The 24057-nt window shown below is 39.1% G+C and overlaps 1 protein-coding gene across 6 annotated transcripts in view; it reads left to right on the forward strand.

Annotated features, from left to right (window-relative positions):
* AUTS2 (activator of transcription and developmental regulator AUTS2) overlaps nt 1-24057 on the forward strand; it is a 1103469-nt gene that overhangs the window by 275562 nt on the left and 803850 nt on the right. The gene's annotated exons all lie outside the window — the stretch shown is intronic.

Consider the following 24057-nt stretch of genomic DNA (forward strand, 5'->3'; position numbering starts at 1 on the left):
TGTGACTGACTCAGGTTGTCTGAGGACTTCTCTGTGACATTGTTGCTAGTAGAAATTAACTTGCAAAGGAGGATTTATAAGGGACAACTTTGATTAAACAGATCCAGTTCAAGTCATATTTCTGAAGGCCAGCTAATTAGTTTCGGGTATAAAAATCCAGGCTGAGGTCACACAGGTATTTATCCAGCTTGACTCTAGAGCCTACAGATTTCTGGAAATCAGAGCATTTGAAACACTAATGCAATTAGGGATTATACTTTAGTAATGAAAAGACATATGAACTTCGCTAGGTGCTCTTTCGTAAATACATTTGTTACTATGGTTAAATAACTGAAGGTACATTGAGCTAGTGTCAAGAAACTGAGCTGCAATTAAATCATTTTTACTTCCTACTTCAGAATTTCAAGTTTAATGTGTTTCTTGGGATTTCATTTGCTTTTTTCAAAAATTGTGTTGTCATGTGAAGGTTACAAACTGAGATAGTAAATAAAATCCTCTATTTTTCCTTCTGATTAATTTAAGTTGCACATTATTTTTTTCCCTTTGCCTTAAAACTACAGAAGTAGAAATAAAACCAGATGATAAAAGAACTAGGAGGAGAAAGATTGGCTTAATAACCACTGTTGGAATTTTGATTAACTCAAAATATGAATAAGATGTCAGATTTTAACATTAGTTTTGAGGAACCCACAATACAGGCTTGTCTCTGTTCCAAATTAGTGGTGTATAATAATAAGTTATATGAAGTTTGTTTTGTTTTGTTTTGTTTTTGTTTTTTTTTTAACTTTGGACTTTGGAGGCAATGACAGTTTATTTTTTGAGTTTTAGAATTTTTGTTTTGTGTCTCCTGACTCCATAGCTTGTTGTCTGGGATATAGTCCATCAGCCCTGGATGTTGGTAAGAGTGATAATAAGCATCACGTGACCTCAGACAGATGTTTGGAGTGATACGGCCAGTAATAAATCTTATCCCAAGTGATACAGATGTTTTTAATTAACATTTAGCAAAAATTGACTAGAAGAGGACATAGCACATTGACTACCACCTCATAAAACAAAACCTACAGAGAGAAAATAGGCTGAATTGGAAAAGGAACTGCTAAAAAAATGGACAGTAACTCCGCTTGAGCGATCCTGAGACCTATAGAAATTGCTGTGTTTAAAAAAAAAAAAACCAAACCAAACAGTGGCATTCACTAAACCCCAAGAATATGTATGTGTGTGTGGAACTTTATTAAGGGCCATTTAAATTGTATATATTGTTAGAGGAGTAAGAAGGACAAAGTGAGAGAAAGGATTCTCAACTCTGCCCACCATCAGCCCCTGCGGTACGGGTGATTGAGGGCCGAGGGAGCGTGTTTTCCCTTCACACTGCATTTTCGATAGTTGATGGGGTTCGACAAAACTCCCTTTCTTTATTTAAAACTGCATTTTATGTTAATTTTAAGTCTTCCCCTCTTCTGATGATATGATGTTATCTGCATGTGGCCAGATCTTAGTTGCAAAACGTGAAACAAGCCCCCATGTGTTCTGCATTCTAATCTCTGCTCACAGCACCCCCGTCTCCACACAAGCCTGCACATGACAGGTAACGAGTGGGAGGTGGGAGCGAGTGGGTGGCTGTGTGGTTTGCAGTGTTGGTGGTGGGGAGCTGAGCAGATGGCTGTGATAGCCACGTGTTGCGAGATTCCCGTGGGAGTTGATGGTGGTGACAGGCGACTCACAATGTGCTATTTACAGTTTGGGTTTGCAGTCTTTAAGTGACATCTGAATGCTCTTTAGCAACTGCTTTCATTACTGCCTTTCGAGGAGCTGCTAATTGAAAATGAAATTGTGGGTGGGCTTTAAGGCAGGCACAGGCAGCTCTCCGTGGTAAGTGTTGCTTGAGAACTGTCGGAGGTCTTGATGCCCAATTTGTAATTCTTTTTCCAAGGAGGAAAAGCCAAAGGTGCATTTGAAGATTCAGTATGTGCTCATAGGCAGAGCTGTCTCCTCCTGCCCAGAGAGCCAAATATGCACTCAGTGGGCTGGAAACCAAGCCATCTGCCCATGGCTCACCTTTGTATGGTTCTTGTTAAATGTGTATGACTGTGTAAGGTTCTTATTTTAAGTATGTTAACATCTTGTATTCTCTGTTAGTTTTTTGTAGGACATCATCCTTTTCCCTCTGCTGTTCATACAGTCACTATGCAGGAGAAAACGATGATCTGATCTCTTGAACTTCGAGGTGTTATATTCAAGGTCTTGTATATAACTTTTCTTCCTCTAAGCCTTTTCCTATGATACCGTTCTGTGGAGGGCAGTTGGGGCCTCCAGGCGCAACGAGGGAAGAGGAAGGTGGTGGATTTGATTGGGCTTGGGCCGTGGATGGTGTTCTCGACTCTCTCACGTCTGCCTCCAGCTGTGTTGCTGTCATTTGTACCTCAGCTTCAGAGTTGTTAGCTGAAGCAGCAGTAGCATTTCTGAAATGGTAGCTTTCATATGTGTTGACATGTCGCATTGTTTTACTGCCCATTCTGAAAACAGCTTTGCACGGAATAATCTTGTGCTGAACAAGGAATGACCTCCATCTTGGAAGTACCGTTAGCTCTCTTTTTAATTAAATATGAAGATAGATGCAATATTACCATTCTTTTTAGCTTTCCCTTGAACATTTTCAGTGAACACTGTCTGAGACGAAACCATGCTAAATTCTGTGCTGTGTTTGAGGAGGACTGATATTTGCTTTTAGAGAGTCCCTGAGGCTTGGGCTGAGGGGACCTTGATGACACACCCCTTGCTGTACTTAATCCTCAGTCCCATTAGACCTGCTTTACCACAGGAACCCAACTGTTCTAATGCACTTGAGTTACTGCTGGGTCCTAACGATGTTTAAAAGAACCTATTTTGGTATTCTAAATGAATTCTAGAGCATTGCCTGTTGATTGAAAGCGTTGATCATTTTATGCCCAGCAGATGTAACAGAGTTCTTGCAGGAGCTCTGGGTCTTTCCACACGTAGGGGTGTGTGTGCATCCTCACACTAGTCCTCACAAACACACACGGAGCGGAAACCAAAGTGGCTCACAAACACAGGCAGCTGCTGTCAGGGCCCGCCTGGTGCCTTTCAGGAGCCCTGCCTTGTGGCCTGCTGAAACACTCCCTGCGTTCACTGGTCACGGCTCTGCAGACGCTGCCGCTTCTCGTTCGCGTTGGCCTCCACGGATGCTGTTGTGGTGGGCCACCTGCATTGTGCAGGACACAGTTTGTGTCATGTCTTGAAATCATGTAATACCAACCTAGGGACAGGTCCTAATTGCTGGTGATGGTTCTGAGTGGCTGAGATTGGCTGTAATTAGACTGAGAGGCAATTAGCGGTATTTTCTAGATAGGGAACATACAGAATAATGTTTCTCAGAGGGTGGTCTTTGGGCCCCCCGGGTCAGAGCACCTCCTGGGCTTTCATTAACAGGCAGATTCCCGGGCATCACCTCTGACTTGTGGAGCCAGGGTCTCTTGGGTGGGGGCCAGAATGTGGCAGCAACTCCCTCAGGTGACGCCAGGGCAGGTGCTGCAAGAGTCATACTTTTACATGGACGGAATGGTACTATTTTTTATTTTTAGAAAAGGGAAAAGGAACAGTATGATGTTGTTCGTAAAACTTGTAGCAAATCTTAAAAATTTTTAAATCACGTCTTGTGAGAAAATAATTTTATCAATACTAGGACCATATTCACATTCTGTGTATTTACTAATGGAGTTTTCCCCCAAAACTGGCAAAAAGAAATGTTTCTTCTAAATGCCATAGACATTATATTACAAAAAAATAATGTTTTCAAAATGGTTGCTTTTTAGCAGGAGTTTATTAGAATATAGCGTTGGTAGAATGATTATGTTGTGTTCTTCTCTCCTTAAATCTTCCAGCTCCCTCAAATAACACAGCTTTTTTTTTAATGCATATGGTAACAGGAGGTTTTTTTCATTCTACTTATTTCTTTCTTCCTTCAGCACCATGATGGTGTTGAGCTCTTAAGTTTTGTAAGTTTTACGAATCCTCCATATTACAAAAATTTGTCGGTATTCGGTGGCAGTATTGGGGGGCAGGCGTGAATGAAATCTGAAAATACTGGCTATGTATTATTGGTCGGGGAAGACCATTAACTGTCTTCTTCATTACCAAGAAAGCTTCACTTTAATAAAATGTTATGCTTGAATTACTGGTTTGGGTTCCACAAATTCAAAGGGAAATATATTCTTTCCTAAAGCCAAACAGAATGAAAGCCCTCAGAAGAATTTTTGTTGAAGTAGCAAAACCTACATTTATGATGTAACAGTTGCCTGAAGTGTGTCCACAGTAAGTGGCCTTTGTTTTGAGGGCATCGCTGTGAGACCAGAAATGCTGTTCCCTGGAGGGGATGCAAAATGACCTACTGCACAGTCACCAGTGAAGTGATCACACTGTATGAATAAGACTGTCAATAACGACTTCCGATTTAAAAAAAAAAAATACTGTCATGCGGTTTCCCTAACTAAGAGGTAATGAGGATGATGCAAAAAGCCCCCGCCTCTCAGGTGAAATAGAAAGCTGAGTGATGGGCCCGGCACCCATTGCAGGAAGGTCGGATGGTACTTTTTGAAAGGTAAGCAGACCTGGTATAAAGTTTTAGTTCTACAAGTGGAGTTCTTCCTAGAGCTGTCTTGTACAACATAGAGACTAACGGTGTCAAACTTCTTAAATTTATTTTCTAGTTAAAAAGTGGTATAATTAAAAATACATATAAGCCCACTTGCATAGTTTAATCATGACCTGCCTCTTCCCTCCGCACATGACAACTGTAAATCTGTATTTGTCAGATGAACAGGGCAGCGGGGAAGACGGGCAGAGGCATGGAGGGGTGCGGTTGTGTCGTGCGTGCGAACCACGTCGGGGGTCCCTTGGTCCTGCAGGTTGGGTGAGGAGACGCACTGATAGATCAGAATATTGGAAGGGAAGGATGTGGACTTGAAACATCCTTTGCCCAGCGATTTCTGACACCGCTCTTCTCCACCTCCTCTTCCAACCGGACAGCCCCTCTGTCTCCTTCTTCCCTTCCTGCCTTTGAACCTGCCTTCAGGCTAGACTCTCAGCTCTTTGGTTTTCCTTTCACTGTCTTCTTCCAGACAGTGTCTTGAGCTTGCTTCCTGACCCTGCCAGAGTTGCACGGGAAACCCCTTAGGTTTGCTTTCAAAGTTACAAGTGCCCTTTCCACCTGCTTCCCTGGTCCCTTGACTGTGGTGGCCCTTCTCACTCAACATTTATACTTCTCATCCTGTCTGGGTTCTTAGAGTAGCTCAGTGGTGTTTCACTCATTGGCATTGCACTCTCTTACTAAAGGAATTTCAGGGGCCATCCAGAGCCAACTAAATGAAACATAAGCCCGTTAGCGCAGGAGGAAATGTTAGGTCCGGCACAGCTTTCCAGCTGCCCCTCCTACTGCCTGCTCTCCACGAACACCATGCTGGAGTGGTGGTTGCTGTTAGCTGCCCGAGCCCCGTGCTTTCTCTCTGCTGTGCTTAATGCCGTTCCCCTGGTTTGGAATGGCTGCCTTCAGTAGTCACGTTTGTCTCTCAGCAACTACTTCAGATCTACTTCTTTCTTGAAGCTTTTATGATCTTTTCCTTCAGAATTAAATACATTTTCCTTAAAACTCCCACGATCCTTTGTTTATAACTGGGGTGACCCAGAATTTATCACCTGATGTAGGACGTTTCTGAGAGTGAAAGAGCACTATTAATAATTACCTTGGAACAATAAGCATGATTCAGGACTTCCTGGAAAACTGGGTTATATGGTCACTCTATTTATAAGTCACTTTTGACCTTTCTCATTTTGTACCCTGTTTTAGTGTTGGCCGTGTACAGTCCTCCTCATGTAAAGCTAAACTGCCTGAGGACGTTGCTCTCTGACACTGTGAGGGGCCCAGGCTTGTGTCACACGTAGGGAAGTAGAACTCCTGAAACCCTCTGCTGTTGCTGTGTTGAAAAACTGAGATGTGTTTCTCATGTTTCCCCATTTTCATTCTTGAACACCTTCAGTGTGTTCTCCATACCATAGCCAGTGTGATCCTTTAAAAATATGCATTTGATTGTATTACTCCCAGATGTAAGTCCTCTTAATGGCTTCTTGGTGTGTTCAAATTAAAATTCAGACTCCTATGAGCTAGAGCATTTGGTTATGCAACTCCGTTTCTGCAGTCCGCCTCCTGTTACCACCCTCTGTCACTCACTGGCTCCTGCCCTCTGACCTTCCTTCATTTCCTCCAACACGTCAGGTTCTTTCCCACCTTGGTTACGTCACACATGCAGCTCCCTCCACCTGAAGTGGGCTTCCCTCTGCTCTTTGCATCATGGGCTCTTTTTCATCTTTTGGGCCTGAGCTGAAATGTCATCTGCTCAGAGGGGCTCTTCCTGACCATATTGTTCACCCCAGGTTCTGCCTTTAGTTCTCTCTCCTATACACCCACCCTTTTTATTTCTAACAGCACAGTTTACACATTTTTTTTTTCTGTATCCTTCCTTCATGTGTGTGCCTTCTGCTAGAATCCAGGGTCTCCTGAAGGAAAGTATTGTATCTGTTTTATCCACCCTCATGTTTGTCACGTTTGTCCCACGTTGCCTGGCACATAGAAGGTGCCTCATAATTGAAGTTGAATGAAATTTGGCACAATTATTATTTTTTTGATTGATGATGTTACTAATCACATACTCTTGTTGCATTCCAATGTTAGTTGCTTATAGAAAAACAAAAAGCCAATATAATATGACCTCTGTTTTCCCTCTTTGGGAATATGAATGTAAAATGAGATACTGATCAACATGTTCACAGGAGGAAAAAACTTACTGCAAGAGATCTCTGCCCTCCTGTGGATGCCGTCTGCTGTTTTCCCATGGAAGCTACCCGCGGTGTGTCTTCCCAGGATCCTAGCCTGTCGGAATAGCTGCACCATGGCTTGTGCGGCCAGGGAAAACTGGCCCAGGGAAACTGCAGCCTTCCACCTTCCGGTGATAATCTGAAAGCTACCTGCCAAGCAGCAGAGACAGGGAGGAAGCTAGGTGGGTGTGAGATGGAATAGACTGAGCACTCTTGTACATGCAAATATTTGTGTGGGGCTCGCTCTACTTTTTCACCATAAAGCACAAACTTATTTTTAGTATCAGAGCATGAATGGCATTCCTTGCCCTGTAAATTACTGTCCCACATGCCCTCTGTCTAAAATATTTTGACTTTAGGGGCGCCTGGGCGGCTCAGTCATTAAGCGTCTGCCTTCGGCTCAGGTCATGATCCCAGGGTCCTGGGATCGAGCTCCGCATTGGGCTCCCCGCTCTGTGGGAAGCCTGCTTCTCCTTCTCCCACTCCCCCTGCTTGTGTTCCTGCTCTCACTATCTTTGTCTCTGTCAAATAAATAAATAAAATCTTAAAAAAAAATAAAAATATTTTGACTTTATAAAACATTTTAATTTTATTCCATTTTTTAAGTGGCCTAATCAATTCATTCTCCACATATTTGCCCAGTCAGCAAACATTTACTGAGCATCCTTTGTGTGCAATTGTTATATAAGAGACTCTGACATAACAGAAAGGATGTATATACCCCAGTAACTCGGCCCCTGATGTGGGTACACCTTGGTAGAGCTGTCCTGGCCTTGTGCAGAACTCTTAGCGTAAGGGAGGCTGAGACTGCTGGGTTAAGTGCAGTTCAGAGGGAGACAAGTTTGAGCATCTCTCAGAGAATGATTACCTTCAGATATGTGTACTAAGTTCCTTTAAAATTGTTTCCTTCCCACCATGCCATTTTTCTTGACCTCCTCTTTGCTTTTCTAAGAAACTTTTGAGAATAATGCAATATCCTACTGATGCCATCAGTAACTGTTGGATACAGTGCTGTGTTACTTATCAGTTCTCTTGGGTTCTTAGTTTTACAGATAAAGGCTTTGGAGGGTCCCACATTTTCACCTCAGCTGCAATTTATTGGGAATTACCTGGCCTAGTTATTTTATTAAAATTCTAGTGGATGTCCATTGTTTCCAAAAACTGCCATTTTTTTGGACATGGACCTCAAAACCAGGTATATTTTTTAGAAATAGCTGTGCTATGGTTACAAACCCAGTTGTAACTTCTTGCTCTGGGAACTCTTGTTATAAGAAAATCCTATTTCTTCCCAGAGGTGGAGCTGTTTATACTAATCTGCACAAAGCAGAAACAAAAATCTTTCAGTTTCTGTTATTTCTGCTTACTTGCAAGTAGATGGTCATTTTCAATGCAAGTAGAACTTCAAATATTCTAAAATACTCAAAAGTAATATTTGAATAGAAACTTAGATCTTACATTTAGAGTGAGAACACTGATGGGGCTTGTATAGTTAATGATCCCAGGCATAGATTGTAGATCAGTTCCCAATTTGCTAGCAAGTTGTTTTTCCTTACAAAAGATAATTTGTAAATTGCTTTTTGGGGTTTGGAAATCCTTTCTTAGCAACTGTTAGAAATAGTGGTTTCCCCGTGAATTTCTCAAAAAACTGTCCTATAAGGTTTACTCTTCTCTCATGCTCCTCACTTCCCCTTGGTATCCAATCATTAAATTTTCTTGACCATATGCTCCTATGGGTAGACATAATTTTAGGTGCATGTAGGAAACAAAATGACAAAAGTCCTGCTGGAGAGGAAATAACATTCTGGTTGATTCAGTCCTTTTAGCTACAGACCCCTTGCATTTAAATGTCCAACCCATACATTTCTTCTCAGCTTCTGGATTCATAAACCCAGGTGCTTATCACATTTTTTTTTCTACCTGGATCATCCATAAGCATTTCAAACTCAACATTGAACTCTATCGTAGTTACCCTAAATTTGCTCTTCCTCTTTTGTTTCTTTCCTTAGTTAATGTGTGCACCATCCGCTGAATATCCAAGCCATGAATCTGCTCATGCCAGAAACCTGGAAATCCTACTTCTCTTCCCCTCCTCATCTTGGCACATCCTGTAGATTTATGTCCCATGTATTTCTTCCTTGTTTCTCTCCATTTACCACCTTCCACCATTTCTGCTACTGCATTGGTCATGCCCATCGTCTCTTGGTTATATTATCACAGTGGCTTCCTACCTGGCATCTAATCTCACCATTCTTCGACCCATCCTCCAAATTCCTTCTGATACAATTTAGACAACATGCAAATGGAATCATCTTACTTGCTTGAAGAGTTTTCATTGACTCCTTAAAAGCTAAGCTTCATCTTCTCTATATGGTAGAGAAATGCACACATTTTTATGCCTTTGGGAACTCCCCTGTCTTCCTCTTGGTGCCCCCAGATCTCGGTGCACACCCCTGTCACATCAGCCTTATCTATTTTTTAAGATGTCTTCCTCCATCCACCCCTGCAAATCTGATTTTCTTTTGCCTTAGTGAGTCATCTTAACTCACTTCTCATCTTAACGTGTGAGAAGCACGGTCGTAAGAAGTCAGAAATGGCTGATTCCACCTGTTAGAATAACCTATATTTTGAAAAGGACACTTTAAAAAAAAAGATTTTCTTTGTCAGAGAGTGAGAGACAGAGAGAGAGAGCACAAGCAGGGGGAGCGGCAGGCAGAGGGAGAAGCAGGCTCCCCGCTGAGCAAGGAGCCTGATACGGGACTCCATCCCAGGACCCTGGGATCATGACCTGAGCCGAAAGCAGACGCTTAACTGACTGAGCCACCCAGGCATCTCTGAAAAGGACACTTAACTGAGAAAACTTTCCAGTTAGGTAAAATTTAACGTGGTGCAGGAAAAGCAAAAAGAAAAATTTTAAAGGATCCTGGGAGCAATTGTGGGGGTGATAGACCAAAGGCGATAAAAAGACAAGATTTTTTTCATGATGGTGGTTGCTGGGCCCTTACATTGGAGTGGCAGTTGGAGAAGACAGGAGGCTTTTGTTAATGGAGGTGTTTTTCAGGCTTGCAAGTCAAGGACTGCCTGTATGAAGTTCTTTGGGGCTTTTCATCTCTAGAAGAGGTGACCTGTGAGTGAATTTAGGGGTTCAAACCTAGGAACAGTAGACATTATCTGAACTTTTCATTCTGATAAGTTTAATATTAAAATGAAACTTTTACTGATACAAAGGCATTTTTATTACCAGTCAGTTGTATAATTAGTGAAGATTTAAAAATGTGATTTATGTTGGCTTATTTTTAAATAAGATGCCTGGAAAAGTGACCACAAATGTGCTAAAAGGTTTATTTGAAGTAAACACAGGATTATAGCTCCTTGGCACAATTATTCCATATTTTGTCTTGGTGAGTCAAGGCACAAAGCAGGGATAATGATAATGTAGAAAACAACACTTAGAACTGATTTCAGGATCCTAGGATTTTAATTTTGGGCTCTTCTACTTGCCCCAGCTTCCACATTCCTTTTGTAAAACTTTGGTGGAAACGTGTTTTATTTTTTTTTAAAGCAAGCTATTTTCTTTCTTTCTTTCTTACCAAAGTTGTGATATTCCAGGTTAAAATAGTTCTTAAGGTATTTTTATGGCACAAGTGAACTGTTTTAGCAGAATGAAGCAGTCATTTTTAAAATAAGCTCTAGGGGTGCCTGGGTGGCTCAGTCTGTTAAGCATCTGCCTTTGGCTCAGGTCATGATCTCCTCAGGGTCCTGGAATCGAGCCCTGCATCGGGCTCCCTGCTTGGTGGGGAGCCTGCTTCTCCCTCTCCCACTCCCCCGGCTTGTGTTCCCTCTCTCTCTCTGTCAGATAAATAAAATTTTTAAAATAAAATAAGCTCTGTTTTCCTGCCTCCTTCCACATTCCTCTGAAAGGCTGCTCCTGGAGGTAGATAAAAAGGATAAAAGGGCTGAGACAGGGAATACTTTGCCCTTATACTCCCGAGGTGTGGTCCTTGATTGTTCTCATACATGATAACCTCGCGCATCTTCCTTCCTTGACAATTAGGTCAGAGACCAGGGTGGTGATGCAGGTGGAGACACAACCAGAAAGTATACTGAACACTTTTACAGTATCAGGCCTCTTCTCCACATTTTCTTTGTCGGTTTAGACTGGAATGTTGCACTGATATACAGTGAACTGAGGGCAGATGGCGGTTATTGATGTAAGAATTGCTCTGTAGGTTCCTCGTTCAACAATTACAGGGGTCTTCATTGAAGACAGTAAAGGTAAAAAGATTCCTTCTGGGTGTCACGTGTTGGAGCTCAAAGAGAAGGAAGCTGGGGGCGCCTGGGTGGCTCAGTCATTAAGCATGTGCCTTCGGCTCAGGTCATGGTCCCAGGGTCCTGGGATCGAGCCCCGCATCGGGCTCCCTGCTCCACAGGAAGCCTGCTTCTCCCTCTCCCACTCTCCCTGCTTGTGTTCCCTCTCTTGTTGTGTCTCTCTCTGTCAAATAAATTCGAAAAAAAAGATAAGCTGTCTTCACATTGTTTTAGGGCCACGGCGGCGTTGTGCTCCCTTACAGAGATATTGTGGATATATTCAGTGAAGAGTTGGATGTCAGTGTTTGCTCTTGTATTGTTTAGGCCCTATAAATCCTTTATTGGGGAAATAGCCTGAGAGTCAGGAGCTTTGGGCTACAGATTCTGACTTGGTACTGGCACCTTGTCTGTCCTTCACTGAATTTTTGACCACCTTTGACCCTCAGTTTCTGTGGTTGAACCGGAATGCCAATGGGGGATGCTTCTAATTCTGGGAAGCTATGATATGTGTGAAGAAAGTCACGAGTGCTGGAATGCTTAAAATTCCCTTTTGCTTAAAAGTGTTAAAAAATTAGATTTCAAAAATCATGAATTACCTGGATTTTGGTGGTGGGACTAGTTTAGGTGGACCTGCACTTAAATATGTAATGAGTACAAAGAACAAGACCTCAGATTTCTGCTTTGCAGTATTGACTCACTTTGGTAAAATTATGATGTGCATATGGTTATGAGTCTACTGTAGATCCCAGTGGGTACATTACACTGAAAAACCTTAAGTGGACTGGGCTCGTGCTTACGGTTTTTAGCAGATGATAAAAGCCTTTCGCCAAGAACAGATTAGTATGAAATGGTCACACCTCTTTGTTTGGGGACCATACCTGTTGGCAGCTCCCTGAGAATTGGAATTTTAGATCTTTCAAATTGAAATCATGGAAATCTGTTTCTTACGAATAATTTGTGGTAAAGGAGTGTAATGAAATTTTTTCTTTTTTTTTTTTTGTTTAAAGATTTTATTTATTTTAGAGAGAGCGAGCCCAAGCGGGAGGGGCAGAGGGGGAGAGAGAGAGAATCTGAAGCAGACTGTGCTGCGCATGGAACCCACCGTGGGGCTCGATCCCACGATCCTGAGATCACCACTTGAGCCAAAACCAAGAATTGGCTGCTTAACTGACTGTGTCACTCAGGCTCCCTTAATGAAATTATTTCTAATTTTTCTTTCCCCAACTACTAACTCATGATCTTGGACATGTTAGTTTTTAGTTTTCTAATTTTGCAGAAAGTAAATTTGGGGGCAAATGTGTTGATTCTTCTGGTTTGGGAAAAATCTTCCCTGTACGCCATTTATATAGAGTAAATGAAATTTATGAGAAGTAGTGTCATCTCACTGGGACTGCTCAACAGTCATTGGGGTGAAGTGGTCACTATACTGGGTTTCCTGGCCTCTTCTAGATGAACTCTCTTCCTTCGGTAAATGTTTTATGTACATTCCATATGTCCCAAACCCTGTTGGGATTATAGAGACATAAGAGAAATATAAGAGATGGGTCTCTACTTTCCATGGCTTCATCCTTGGGTTACCTGATTACTTTGGAACAGTTTAAGGTAAATAAACTGTGAAAAATACTCTTTGAAAAGTTGTTGAATGATAGATCTGCTCTTAGTTTCTCACTAATCTCCCTTGTGGTTTTTCTAATGCCATATATTTTTCTTTGGAGAGTTTTCTTGCAGCTGTATTTGTGATCTGGGGCTAGGATTTATGAGCTGCCACCATTAAGGTCTCCCTCTGGCTTTGTCATCAGAGATGGAGGGTTGTGTGTGCTTTGTTTTCTTATTGTTAATATGTGAGAATTTTTCCTAATCAAAATAAATACATAAATGTTTTTCTTGACTTTGTCTTTTGTGGACTAACTTATTAAGATAAATGTGTGAATTCTGAAAATTTCTTCCTGAGATTAAAGACAAAATTTCCAAAGCAGTATGCATTGTGGTTGTCTAAAGAAATGTATGTCTTCTGGTTTCAGTATTAGAGTTGGGCTTTTCTTTTTTAATTTAACTGTTAAAACTAGGGCAAGTGGAAAAGTAAAATGAAACAAAAAAGCATTGTGGTGGGAAATAGAAGGAAAAAAATCAGAATATGTAAGAAAACCATTCTGGATCTTACTGATGATGTTGAGAGATTAGTAAATGTTGACTGACCCCAAGGATGTTTGAGTGGCATTCTGCAGGCTACCCTGCATTTGTAGAATTCATACACATCAAACTGCATCATCTTTAGCTTTTGGACCTTATGTACTTAGTTTGTGAAAGGCTTGGATCTCTGGCTAAGTTAGCCTTATGGTTAAATATAAACTACAGTTGACCCTTGAACAATACAGGTTTGAACTCAGTGGGTCCACTTACACACAAGATTTTTTGATGAATACAATACAGTACTATAAATGCATTTTTTCTTCCTTATGATTATCCTAATTTTTTCTCTATCATATTTTAAGAATATAGTATATGATACATATGATATGCAAAACATGCATTAATCAACTGTTTATGTAATTGGTAAGGCTTCTGATAGGCAGTTAGTAGTTAAGGTTTGGGGGAGTCAAAATTTCTAGGTGGGTTTTTGACTATATGGGGTGGCACTGGCCCTAACCCCCATATTGTTCAAGGGTCAGCTTCAATACCAACTAGCTCTGTCCTTTGTCTACCCCTAGAGAGATTGATTAGGACAGTTCAAATCATTTTGCATTATTATTCACCTAGCATGAGGTGATCCTTTAGTTGGCTGTTCTTAAGAAAGATGTTTTTGTTATCTGGTAACAAGTAGCACAAGATTGATTTAACTTAACTCAGCCTCTTCTAAAACTTGAGAAATGACTTACTGTTTAAGCTTTTCCTTTTTCTTAGCACTTTCACCACATAGGCCGTGGTATGCGGCATTGACATGTACAGTAACCATTCATGTGGGAGGAAAAACCATGTTTCATGCTCTTATATAACCCATAACTGTTTCACTTCTCGGTGATTTTTGGCTGTGGCCATCCAGACACTCCTGATTTAATTAAGATTGTAACGTTGTATGCCAGAAAAAAAATCTTTTCTCCTTACAAATTTCCTCACTTCTTAATGAAGACCATTGACTTATAGACCGGGTATGTTATATTGGAATACCACCTGGGTATCCCCAGCATTGTGGACAAGGGTATTGGTAGTATATTATCTCTCAGTTGATTTTATACAGCGTTTTAAATATATTTGTGTATTTCCATCCCTCAGGTGTTGATTTTTTTTTCTTGTAGTAAAGGGAAACCAGTATTGATGTTATTTCCCTGAGGATTTATACAGCAAGCAAAAAATAAGTGAAAGAAGTGAATTTTTTTTTCTTAAAGAATAAATTAATCAGCATGTTTGAAAGTGCTTAACCAGTTGTTCAACCATCAGTTACTACAAGTTGGTACACATTGGGCCTTTACTAAGTGTTTGTCTGAATCAGCCCTATGAGTAGTTAGCCAAACCACTAATCTCTTCCTGCCTGTCCTTTTTTTTTTTTTTAAGAGGTATAGTTAATTATTTACAATAGCCAAATTATGGAAGCGACTCAAGTGTCCATTGATAGATTGATGGATAAAGAAGATGTGTGTATATATATACATATACATGTATGTGTGTGTGTGTGTATATATATATAAAGAAAATGTGATGTATGTATACACACACACACACACACACACACACACACCCCAATGGAATATTATTCAACCATAAAAAAGAATGAAATCTTGCCATTTGCAACCATCTAGATGGAGCTAGAGAATATAATGCTAAGCAAAGTAAGTCAGGGAAAGACAAATACCATATGATTTCACTCATATGTGGAATTTAAGAAACAAATGAGCAAAGTGAAATAAGAGAGAGAAAGCAAGAAATAGACTCTTAACTATAGAGAACAGACTGATGGTTACAGAGGGGAGGTGGGTGAGGTGGGTGGGTTAAATAGGTGGTGGGGATTAGGGTGTGCGCTTGTCATGATGAACAATGGGTGATGCATGGAATGCTTGAATCACTATATTATACACCTGAAACTAATATTACACTGTGTTAACTATACAGGAATTAAAACAAAATAATAAAAAACATAAAAAGGCATTGTTAACATAAACTAGATGGTAAATGGTCCATTTTGACTTAACTTATAAGTATGGTGGGGGGTATGGATCACAATTAATTTTTTTTGTATATGGACATCCAGTTTTTCCAAAATCAGTTTTGAAGAAGCTGTCTGTTCCCCACTGCATGGCCTTTACACCTTTTTTTTTTTTTTTTTTTTTTTAAAGATTATTTATTTATTTATTTGACAGAGTGCGCCTGCTAACCTGCTAGAGAACACGGGCAAGGGGACTGGCAGAGGGAGAGGGAAAAGCAGGCTCCCCACGGAGCCCGGGGAGCCTTGTTGTGGGGCTGGATCCCAGGACCATGGGATCATGACCTGAGCCAAAGGCAGAAGCTTAATGGACTGAGCCACCCACGTGCCCCGCCTTTACACTTTTATAAAAAAATCAGGGGGCGCCTGGCTGGCTCAATCAGTAGAGCATGGGACTCTTGATCTCAGGGTTGTAAGTTCAAGCCCCACATTGGGTGTGAAGCCACTTAAAAAGTGTGGATTTATTTCTTTATTGTCTATTGTATTGCAATGATTTACTGTCTTTTAGCCAGGATTATAGCTTTATAGTAAGTTGTAAAATCACGTAGGTTTAGTCCTCTGACTTTGTTCTTCATTTTCAGAGTTGTTTTGGCTTTTCTAAGTCCTTTCTATTTGCATATGAATTTTATAGTCAGCTTACCAGTTTCTACAAAGAATCCTGCTGGGATGTTGGTTGAGATTATGTTGATGCTAAAGATCAGTTTGGGGAGAATGAACAGTTTAAAAATATTGAGTTTCCAACTCTTGAATAATGTATATATCTCTGTTTATTTAGGTCTTATTTAATTTTCCTCAGCAATATTTTGTTGTTCTCAGGATACAAGTCTTTTACATCTTTTGTCAGATTTATTCCTAAGCATTTCATAGTTTTGATGTAATAATAAATGGTATCATTTTTAAACTTCAGTTTCCTTTTGTTCATTTTTAGTATATAGAAATACACTGACTTTTTGTATATTCATCTTGTATCTTGCAATCTTGTTAAGTCACTTATTAGTTTTAGTAGTTTTTTTAGGTTGCATTCAATTTTCACATGGACGGTAATATTTTTAGTGAATAAAGACAGTTTTTTCTTCCCAATCTGGATGCCTTCTTTTTCTTTTTCTTCTATGAGTGCACTGGCTTAGAACCTCCACCATCATGTTTAATAGAAGTGTAAGAGCAGAGACATCCTTACCTTGTTCCTGATATTAGGGGAGGAAAGTATCTGATCTTTTACCATTGAGAATGATCTTAGCTGTAGGTTTTCCATAGATGTCCTTTATTAGGTTTAAAATGTTCCTTATATTCTTAGTTTGTCAGAGGTTTTATCAGGAATGTATGTTAAGTTTTGTCAAATGCCTTTTCTGTGTCTATCAAGATAATCATGTGATTTTCTGTTTTAGTTTGTTAATACAGCTATTGACACTGATTTATTTTTGAATGTTAAAGCTCATATTCCTGGGTAAAACTCTACTTGGTCATGATATATTACTTTTCATATATATTGTTGGATTTGCTAAATTTTTTTTTTAAATGAATCTTTGCATTTATGTTCATGAAAAAAGTCGATCTCAGTTTTCTTTTTTTGTGATATCATTGTCTGGTTTTGGTATCAGGGTGATGTTGGCCTCAAAGGATAGATAGATATTTCTCCATCAATTTCTTGAACAAGTTCATGTAGAATTGTTATTATTTCTTTATTAAATGTTAGGTAGAATTTATCACTGAAGCCATCTAGGCCTGGAGTTTTCTTTTTGTGGGAAGATTTTTAATTAAATATTCAATTTCTTTTTCTTTCTTTTTTTTTTTTTTTTCCTGGTGTGTATGTGTCCATGGTAACTTATTATTGAATCTTTTTTATTTTAACATCACTGCAATCAGGATTTTTTTGCTGTACTTTTTTTTAAATTAACTTTTTAATTTTAATTCCAGTATAGTTAACATAGTGTTACGTTAGTATTAGGTCTACAGTATAGTGATTCAGCAGTTCTGTATGTTACTCTGTGCTCATCATGATAAATGTACTCTTAATCCCCATCACATATTTAACCCTTCCCCCTACCTACCTCCTCTCTGGTAACCATCAGTTTGTTCTCTGTAGTTAAGAGTCTGTTTCTTGCTTTGTCTCTCTCTCTCTTTCTTCCTTTGTTTGTGTGTTTTGTTTCTTAAATTCCACAGATGAGTGCGATCATATGGTGTTTGTCTTTCTCTGACTGACTTATTTCACTTAGCATAATACTCTCTAGCTCCATCCATATTGTTGCACATGGCAAGATTTAATTCTTTTTTATGGCTCAATAATACTTCCTTGCATATACATATATACCACATCTTTTTTACCATTGATCAATTGATGGATGCTTGGGCTGCTGTAAATAATGCTGCAGTAAAAGAGGGGTCATGTGTCTTTTCAAATTAGTGTTCTTGTATTCTTTGGGTATATACCCAGTAGTGTGATTGCTAGATTGTAGGGCATTTCTATTTTTAACTTTTTGAGGAACCTCCATACTATCTTCCAAGTGGTTGCACCAGTTTGCATTCCCACCAACAGTACACCAGGGTTCCTTTTTTTCCACGTTCTCACCAGCACCTGTTGTTTCTTGTGTTGTTGATTTTAGCCATTCTGACAGATGTGAGACGGGATATGTCATTGTGGTTTTGATTTGCATTTCCCTGTTGATGAATGATGTTTAGCATCTTTTTATGTGTCTGTTGGCCATCTGGATGTCTTCTTTGGAGAAAAATCTGTTTAATGTCTTCTGCTCATTTATAAATTGGATTATTGGTTTTTGGGCATTGAGTTGTATGAGTTCTTTATATGTTTTCGGTACTGACCCTTTATTAGATATGTCATTTGCAAATACCTTCTCTCGTTCAATAGTTTGTCTTTTAGTTTTGTTGATTGTTTCCTTTGCTGTGCAGAACCTTTTTTCTTTTGGTGTTATCCCGATGGTTTATTTTTGCTTTTCTTTCCCTTTCCTCAGGAGACATAGTTAGAAAAATGTTGCTATGACTGAAGTCAGAGATGTTACTGCCTGTGTCCTCTTCTAGGATTTTTGTGGTTTCAGGTCTTGCATTGAAGGACTAACTTAATCCATTTTGAGGCGTGTGTGTGTGTGTGTGGTATAAGAAAGTGGTCCAGTTTCATTCTTTTGCATGCAACTGTCCAGTTTTCCCATCACCATTTGTTGAAGAGACTGCCTTTTTCCCATTGCATATTTTTGCCTCTTCTGTCACATATTAATGGACCATGTAATCATGGGATTGTTTCTGTGTTTTCTGTCCTGTTCCATTGATCTGTGTGTCTGTTTTTATTCCAGTACCACACTGTTTTGATTACTGTAGCTTTATAGTATAACTTGAAATCTGGAATTGTGGTACCTCCAGCTTTGCTTCCTTTTTTCAAGATGGTTTGGCTATTCAGGGTCTTGTGTGGTTCCATGCAAATTTTAGGTTTATTTGTTCTAGTTCTGTGAAAAATGCCTTTGGTATTTTGATAGGGATTGTTTTAAATCTGTAGAATGCTTTGGGTAGTACAGACATTTTAACACTTGTTCTTCAATCCATGAACTTGGAATATCTTTCCATTTGTTTGTATTATCTTAAGTTCCTTTCCTCACTGTTTTATACTTTTCAGAGTACAGGTCTTTCGCCTCCCTGGTTGAGTTTATTCCAGGTATTTTATTAATTTTGGTACAATTGTAAATGGGATTGCTTTCTTAATTTCTCTTTTTTGCTGCTTCATCAATGTATAGAAATGCAACAGATTTCTTTACATTGATTTTGTATCCTGTGACTTTAATGAACTCATTTATCAGTGTTAGTAGTCTCTTGGTGGAGTCTGTAGGGTTTTCTGTATATAATGTACTGTCATCTACAGATAGTGAATGCTTTATTTTCACTACTCTTCCTTACCAATTTGGATGCCTTTTATTCCTTTTTGTTGTCTGATTGCTATGGCTATGTTGAATACAAGTGGTGAGAGTGGACATCCTTGTCTTGCCTTAGATCTTAGAGGGGGAAAGCCTTTAGTTTTTCACCATTGAGAGTGATGTTAGTTGTGCATTTTTCCTATATGGCCTTTACTATATTGAAGTATGTTCCCTCTAAACTTATTTGTTCAGGGTTTTTATCATGAATGGATGTTGTATTTTATTAAATGATTTTTCTTCATCTTTTGAAATGATCATACGGTTTTTATCCTTATTGATGTGATTATCATGTTGATTTATTTACAGATATTGAACCACTCTTGCATTCTGTGAATAAATCCCACTTGATCTTGGTGAATGATTTTTTAGAGGTATTATTGGATTCATTTTGCTGATGTTCTGTATTTTTGCACCTGTATCCATCAGAGATACTGGCTTGTAGTTCTCTTTTTTGTCTGTCTTTATCTGGTTTTGGTATCAGGGTACTATAGGACTCATAGAATGAATTTGGGAGTTTTCCTTCCTTTTTATTTTTTGGAATAGTTTGTGAAGAATAGGTATTAACTTTTCTTTAAATGTCTGGTGAAATTCACCTGTGAAGCCATTTGGTCCTGGATTTTTGTTTGTTGGGAGGTGTTTGATTACCGATTTAATTTTATTGCTGGTAATCAGCCTTTTTAAATTTTCTGTATCTTCTTTATTGAGTTTTTGAGGTTATACGTTTCTAGGAATTTATCCATTTCTTCCAGGTGGTTCAGTTTTTCGGCGCATAATTTTTCATAACTTCTTATAATCATTTGTATTTCTTTGGTGTTGGTTGCTATTTCTCCTGTTTCTGATTTTGTTTGAGTCCTCTCTCTGTCTCTCTTTATTGAGTCTGGCTAAAGATTTATCAGTTTTGTTGATCTTTTCAAAGAACCAACTCCTGGTTTCATTGATCTGTTCTATTGCTTTTTAGTTTCTATTTCATTTATTTTTGCTCGAATCTTTATTATTTCCTTCCTTCTCCTAGCTTTGGGTTTTATTTTAATTTTTCTAGTTTCTTTATGTGTAAGGTTAGGTTGTTTATTTGACATTTTTCTTGCTTCTTTTGTAGGCCTGTATTGCTATAAACTCCCTCTTGGAACTGCTTTTTGGTGCGTCCCAAAGATTTTGAAATGTTGTGTTTTCATTTTCATTTGTCTTCATTTATTTTTTGATTCCCTCTTTGATTTCTTGGTTAACCCATTAGCATGTTATTTAACCTCCATGTATTTGTTTTCTTTTCAGATTTGTTCCTGTGGTTGATTTCGTTTCATAGCATTGTGGTCAGAAATGTTACATGGAATAACTGATGGTTTTGAATTTGTTGAGACTTGTTTTTTGTCCTAATATGTGATGTATTCTGAAGAATGTTCCATGTTCACTTGAAAAGAATTTGTGTTCTGCTGTTTTAGGATGGAATGTTCTGAATATATCTTTTAGATCCATCTGGTCCATTGTGTCATTTAAAGCCACTGTTTTCCTTGTTGATTTTCTCTCTGGATGATCTGTGTATCGATGTATGTGGAGTGTTAAAGTCACCTACTATTATTGTATTGCTATCAATTACTTCCTTCATATTTGTTATTAACTGCTTTAAGTATTTGAGTGCTCCCATGTTGGGTGCATAAATATTTACAATTGTTATATCTTCTTGTTGGATTTTCCTCTTAATGATTATATAATGTCCTTCTTTGTCTCTTATTACAGACTTAGTTTTAAAGTCTGTTTGTCTGGGGGCACCTGGGTGGCTCAGTTGGTTAAGCAACTGCCTTTGGCTCAGGTCATGATCTCGGGGTCCTGGGATCAAGCCCCGCATTGGGCTCCCTGCTTGGCAGGAAGCCTGCTTCTCCCTTTCCCACTCCCCCTGCTTGTGTTCCCTCTCTTGCTGTCTCTCTGTCTGTCAAATAAATAAATAGAATCTTTAAAAAAAAAAAAAATAATAAAGTCTGTTTTGTCTGATAATAGTTTTGCTATCCTGGCTTTCTTTTCACATCCCTTTGTATGATAAATGTTTCTCTGTTCCTTCACTTTGTTTTTTTATTTAAATTTTGGTTAGTTAACATGCCATACAATATTGGTTTTTCTGGAGTACTATTCACTGATTCATCACTTACATACAACACCCAGTGCTCATTGCAACTAGTGCCCTCTTTAACACCCATTACCCATCTAGCCCATCTTCCACCCATGTCCCTCCATCAACCCTCAGTTTGTATCTGTTTTTAAGAGTCTCTTATGGTTTCCCTCCTTCCCCCTTCCCATATGTTCATCTGTTTCCTTCCTTCCTTCCTTCCTTCCTTCCTTCCTTCCTTCCTTCCTTCCTTCCTTCCTTCCTTCCTTTCCACATATGAGTGAGATCATATGGTATTGGTCTTTCTCTGACTGACGTATTTTACTTAGCATAGTACGCTCTGCTCCATCCACATTGTTGTAAATGGCAAGGTTTCATTATTTTTGATGGCTGAGTAATATTCCAGTGTGTGTGTGTGTGTGTGTGTGTGTGTGTGTGTGTGTGAGACATATTATTTATCCATTCATTTGTAGATGGACATTTGGGCCCTTTCCATAGTTTGGGTATTGTTGATAATGCTGCGGTAAACATTGGGGTACATGTTTCCCTTCAAATCTGTATGTTTGTTTTCTTTGTGTCCCTTCACTTTAATCTGCATTAGTCTTTAGGTCTGAACTGAGTCGCTTATAGGCAGCATACCAGATAGATCTTGTTTTTTCATTCATTTTGTCACCCTATGTCTTTCATTGGAGCATTTAGTCCATTTAAATTCAAAGTAATTTTTGAGGGCGCCTGGGTGGCTCAGTCGTTAAGTGTCTGCCTTCTGCTCAGGTGATGATCCTGGGGTCCTGGGATTGAGCCCTACATCGGACTCCCTGCTTGGCGGGAAGCCTGCTTCTCCTTCTCCCACTCCCACTCCCCCTGCTTGTGTTCCTGCTCTTGCTATCTCTCTTTCTGTCAAATAAATAAATTGTTTTTTAAAAAAGTAATTTTTGATAGTTATGTGTTTATTGCCATTTTGTTCCTTGTTTTATGGTTATTTTTGTAGATTTTCTCCATTCCTTTCTTCCCTTGCTCTCTTCTCTCACGATTAGTTGGCTTTCTTTTGTGATATACTTGGATTCCTTTCTCTTAATTATTTACATATATGTTACTGGTTTTTAATTTGTGGTTATAATTAGGTTTGTTATAACATCTGCATATGGCGGTCTAGATGAAGTTGCTTAAGTTTGAACCTGTTCTCCCCATGTTTAGGTGTATGGTGTCATATTTTTTATCCTTTTATTTTGTGAGTCCCTTGACTAGTTTTTATAGATGTACTTATTTCTACTGCTTTTGCACTTCCGACTTTCCTTACTTTTGCTTATGATCTTTCCTTTACACTCAAAGAGTCCCCTTTAACATTTCTTGTAGGGTTGTTTTAATGGTTATAAATTCCTTTAACTTTTGCTTTTTCTGGGAAACTCTTTGTCTCTCCTTCTGTTCTGAATGATAGCTTTGATGGATAAAGTATTCTCGGCTGTACATTTTTTTCTTTCAGCATTTTGAATATATCATACCACTCCCTTCTGGCCTGCAAAGTTTCTGTTAAAAAATTAGCTTATAGCCTAACATGGTTTCTCTTGTATGTAACTGCTTTCCTTTCTTTTGCTGCTTTAAGAATTCTTTTTATCACACTTTTTTCCATTTAAATTACTCTGTGTCCTAGTGTGGACGTCCTTGGGTTGATTTTGTTTTGGGATCTCTGTGCCTCCTGGATCTGGATTTCTATTTTCTTTTTTCAGATTTGGGAAGTTTTCAGCTATTTTTTTCAAATAGATTTTCTGCCCTCTTTTCTTTCTCTTCTCCTTCTGGAATCCTTATAATGTGAATGTTATTATGCTTGATGGTGTGGCTGAGTTCCCTAAGTGTATTCTTCTTTTGCATAATTTTTTTTCTCTTGCTCGTTTAGTTTGACTTCTTTCCATTACTCTGTCTCCAGGTTCCTAATTTGTTCTGCTTCGTCTAGTCTACCATTTATTCAATTTAGTATATTTTTAATTTCATTTATTGTAGTCTTCATCTCTGATTGGTTCTTTTTTATTTCATTGTTAAGGGTCTCACTGATGTCTTCCACTCTTTTTTCAAATCCAGTGAGTATTTTTATGATCATTGCTTTTAATTCTCTGTCAGGCATACTATTTATCTCTATTTTGCTTAGGTCTCTTACTGTGATTTTGTTTTGTTCTTTCATTTGGGACATATTCCCCTGTCTTCCCATTTAGTCTAACTCTGTGTCTATATTTTTATGTTAGGAAAGAAAGCTAAGTCTTCAACACTTGCAAGTAATGGCCTTATGAAAAAGAGTTCCTGTAGTGTCTTGCTGTGTAGTTTCCCTTGTTCACCAGGACCTGTCCTTTCAGATGTGTCTTTTTTATATGATGTGTGCACCCTGCTGTTGTGGCTGAGCCACTTTTGACCTAAGTCCAGTTGTCTACAATGGCTCTCTGCCTGTTGTGGGCAATGTTTCGTCCCTGTGTTGTTAGTAAGGCAGTCTAGGGACACCTTGGGCTTGAGTTGAGTCAGATCAGGTGTTTGCCAGGGATGAAGTAGCACCAATCTGCAGGGTGCCTTCCCTGTGTTGTCCCCTGAGAAGCTTTTGTTGGTGGGTGTGGCCTGCAGTCAGACCAGTTGTCTGCTTCCAGCCTACAGCTGGGGCTTGTGTTTGACTGTTGTGTGTG

This window comes from Halichoerus grypus, chromosome 6 (assembly GCF_964656455.1).
Source record: "Halichoerus grypus chromosome 6, mHalGry1.hap1.1, whole genome shotgun sequence".
Lineage (NCBI taxonomy): Eukaryota > Metazoa > Chordata > Mammalia > Carnivora > Phocidae > Halichoerus > Halichoerus grypus.